Here is a 4,782-nt window from a genome sequence, read left to right on the forward strand (position 1 = left end):
CTTGATTGATTGCAATATGCCTTCTATTCAGCAGAGTATCAAGCAGCGTCCACACCTCTACTGAATGGATGGTTCGCAAAAAATTCACGATGCAAAACAGTTGAGCATCAAACATCCCCAAGTTACAAATGAAGATATAAACACATAGAGAAGTCAAACCCCCTAGTAAGAAATGAAAGCGAAACATGTCTACTGAGTCCCCAAGTCATTCATGCAAAAAGACATTAATGAACTCTACTATGTCAATGCAATAGAGTACTAGATCAGAAAATAATCCTCTAGCGTGAGGACTATGTCTTTATTCACCCAAATGTCCGCATCTAGCACAATGCCTGGCATAGAGTAGGCATGTGATAAATATGTGTTACATTGAGGAGGAAAGAGACAGGCTCTAAGGCTTCACATGAGAAAATTCCAAAAGGGCACATACTCTCCTCCCTATAGTAAGAGGTTTTCTTATACCCTGTTGTATCAATATGCTTGATAAAAATAGAACTTTAAACAGTCACCAAATGTAACCAGAAAAACACTGCCTTGGGAGATTTAATGTAGCTCTGCATCCATTGAGTCTGTATCTTGAAACCTTACTAATGGGGAATAAGGACACAAGTCATAAAAGACATTGCACAATTAGGACATGATTCCTTTCTGCACAACCCCAATGGGTCTTCCTCTCAAAGGCAGAGTAGAAAGACAACTCATTTATAACTCGTTTGCTAATTAAATCATTATAAAAGCTAGGGAAAACACTGCTAGAAATGCTGATCAAAAAAACAAAAGTGACAGATTTCATATCCCAGAAGAAATTACGGCATATGTGAAATTCACTAAATACTTCGGAGAACACACAGCTCAGTGTTAATGAATTAACAATGCTTAAGAAGTACTCTCAACCAACTATATTAATGGCTTCAAATTAACCAACAGAAAAGAAGGAAACAGTATCTTTAATGTACATATATGTCTGCTTTCTGGTCTGGCATGTAAGGAACTTGTAAAGAACTCCCTCCTAACAACAAAAAGCAGAACAAACTGAAAATCAACAACTCTTAATTAAGTTCATTAGAGAACTGAGGCCACAGGTCAGCTCGCCACCCCCAAAGTTGGAGACACACAGGTAGATAAGAGGAGCATAATCTGTGGGAGCAGATGCCCAGGAGCAGAAACCTCCTCAGGAACCAGTACTAAGACAGGAGAACCTAAACTGTAATTGACAAATTCCTGGAGGCTCAGTTTGGACAAGTCTGAGAGTTAAAAAGGTGCAAGGGATGAGTTTGACTGGAGCATACTTTTGCCTTCAGGAACCCTACCAACTTCAGACAGCAAAGATCAAATTTCCTTACGCTCTCAGCAGATGGAGGATAAAGTAGGTATTCTGAAATATGCCCAGAATATGTCTTCTTCAGGCCTGACCTCAAAAGAAACTGTTTTACCAGACCATAATAGACTAGAGGGAGGGAAATACCCAAGACTAGCCACTCTAGCCTTCCTATCTCACCTAATGCGGGAAAAACAGACAAGAACTTGTGAAGTCAGAGCCTGAGGACACAGGCTTACCAAGACTCAGTTACAGTAGCCATGGTCTAATCACAGACTATAGGAACACTTTCACACCTTACCACCACACAGACGTTTACAGCAGATAGCTGTCCAACTTTGGGAGCAACCAAGATGTTTTCAATAAGCAAATGAATAAACTATGGTATACCCACGCGATGGAATATTATTCAGTGATGAAAAATGACAGATAAACTATCAAGCCATAAAAAGACAGAGACAACTTTAAGTGCATATTGCTAAGTGAAAGAAATCAATCTGGAAAGGCTAGATAGAATATGAATCCAACTGTATGACATTATGGAACAGGCAGAACTATGGAGACAGAAAGAGGGTGCAAAGAATGGGTAAATCACAGGAAATTTTTAAAGTGATGGATATATAACACTATAGTAATGGATACATATCATATATTTCTTAAACCCACAGATGTACAATACAAAGGGTGAATCCTAATGTAAACACGCACTTTCATCATAATAATATATTAACATTGGTTCATCAATTCTTACAAACATGCCCCAGTAATTTAAGTCGATATTAATAATAGCAGAAATGAGGGTGGAGGAGGGTGACAAGTGGCAATTCTCTTTTTCATATTAATTTTTCTTTAAATGTACAATGTCTCAAAAAAGTTTTATTTTTTAAAAATATACACATGTTCAAACAGAGTCATACATGGATTTTTATCAGGAAGGGTATGAAACATAATAAAGGACATTGGTCTATTACTTGCCATGGCACCATACCAAAGCTTTAGAACTTGCGTTTTAATGGTTAAAACGCTTAGCCAGCATGGTAAGGCGGGAGAACACATTATGCTCGATCTACATTTTAGAGTAAAAAGCAAACTGTGTAATAGCTTTAAAGAATAAAATCTATGCCAGGCAAGGTGGTGCATGCCTGTAATCCCAGCACTCAGGAGGCTGAGGCAGAAGGATAGTTGTGAGTTTGAGGCCAGCCTGGGCTACAAAGTGAGCTCAAGGTCAGCCTGAACTCCACAGACTCTGTCTCAAAAAGACCAAAAAAAAAAAAAAAAGAATAAAATCTATAGGCTAGGGATACAGCTCAGTGGGAGAGGCCTTACTGAGCATACACAAGGCCCTGGGTTCAACCCCCAGCACCATAAAAGAATAAAATCTAGGGGCTGGGGATTTCGCTCAGCGGCATAGCGCCTGCCTGGCAAGCGTAGGTCATGAGTTCGATTCCCGGTACCGGAGAAAAACCAAAAAAAAAAAAAAAAAAAAAAAAAAGAAAAACCAAAAAAATAAATAGATAAATAAATAAATAAAATAAAATCTAAAAGCAGGACAAATTTCAAAATACACCTGCTATTCAGATCCACTGATTCCATCTTAGAGAACTTTTCCTATATCTCATAAGTATACATAATTATTTGTAAATTTTAAAAATATTCTGAAAGAATATTTTCTACAGCTGGACTTACAAGTATATGTCCAAGAATATAAGCAACATTATTATCTTCAATACATTTTAAAAGTTTTAGACAGAAAAATTTCATAGTTCATCATCCCTCAGTATCCACAAGGAACTAGTTCTAAGAGCATAGCAGATACCAAAATCCAAGAATGCTCTAATTTTTTATATAAAATGATGCAATATTTCCATATAACCTATGCACATTCTCCTGTATCTTTAAATCACCTCCAGATTCCCTAAACTATATAATTCAGTGTAAATGCTACGTAAGTAGTTGGCACATTGTTTAGGAAAGAATGATAACAAAAAAGTTGTACATGTTCACTGCAAGTACAATTGTCTGGAAATATTTTTATCTGAACTTGGTTGAATTTGAAGATGTGGAATCCACGATACTGGAGATTGAGTTTCCATATGTTCCCCAATTATTAATATCTTACATTAGTATAGTACATGTGTTATAATTAATGGGCCAATATTGGCACATCATGAATTAACATCCCTAATCTATCCAGAGTTCCTCAGCTTTTGCCTAATGTCCTTTTTCTGTTCTAGGCTCCCATCCCGGTCAGATATCATATCCTTGGGCACTGCTTGGCTGTGACAGTTTCTCAGACTTTCTTCACTCTTTAAGACTTTGACAGGTTTTTGTTGTTGTTCTGTTCACTTAGATCTTGGAAGTTTTGAGAAGCAGTGGCCAGGTATTTTGTGGAATGCGCCTCAACTGGGATTTGTCTGCTGTCTTCTTCATAAATAAACTGGGCTGATGGGACTTTGGGACAAGACCACAGAGATACGTGCCATTTTCATCACACTGCATCAAAAATACACATTAGCAACATGACCCAGCACTGCGGACTGGACGGGGTCATGCAGGTAGTCCACTATAAAGTTACTTTAGTCCCCCTTTTCCATACTGTAATCTTTGCAAAGGAGTTACTACTATATACAGCCCAGGCTTAAAGAGGAGGGAAAGTATATGCTTTTGAAGGGGTAGCATCTATGTAAATTATTTGGAATTTTTCTGCATAGGACATTTGTCTCTACTAGGATTGACTTGTGAATGTGTACTGTTTTAAAATGGTACCATCTTTGGCCTTCAGAATTCCCTCTCGGTGGTTCCTATGTCTCTGATGTAGCTCATCACTCCTGGGCTTATCAGTCTGAACACTTCCTTAGTTTCTGGCACCACAGCATGGGCTTCCTGGCCTCATCCTAGAATCAGCCCTTTCTCCCAGAAACCTTATTCCTTTTATTGGAGGGTGGTGTTAGAACCCAAATTCAAGATGCCTGGTTAATCTCTCCGTCGACAGAATAAGAAAACACACCTGTGTATACTAACCCAAATACATGAATATAATCTGTAAATATTTTGTATGTAACCATCTGTCTCTATATTAAGCTACATATGTGTTCATAGTGATGTCTCTAACTTTTCATACAGGTGTCTCCAACTTTAACACATTAGCAAAAACATTTTATTTTTCATAGGAAAAAACCCTAAAACACAGACATGTCCATCTAGAGGACATTAAATACAACGTGGCAGGTCCATAGAGTGGAATGCTATCCAATTTTTAATGATTTAATTAAAATTATATGTTAGGTGACAAAATATATACGTACATGGAAGGAGATAATTTCTGAAAGGAAATATGACAAATAATTAACAGTAGATAAATTTGAAAAACAAGAATGGGGCCACAGTAGGCACTGTCCTTGAGGGCCAATATCATGTCCAATGAGGCAAGAAAGCAGAATTACAGATATTACTATGGTTTATGT

This window comes from Chinchilla lanigera, unplaced genomic scaffold (assembly GCF_000276665.1).
Source record: "Chinchilla lanigera isolate Chin_1 unplaced genomic scaffold, ChiLan1.0 scaffold00030, whole genome shotgun sequence".
Taxonomy (NCBI): Eukaryota; Metazoa; Chordata; class Mammalia; order Rodentia; family Chinchillidae; genus Chinchilla; species Chinchilla lanigera.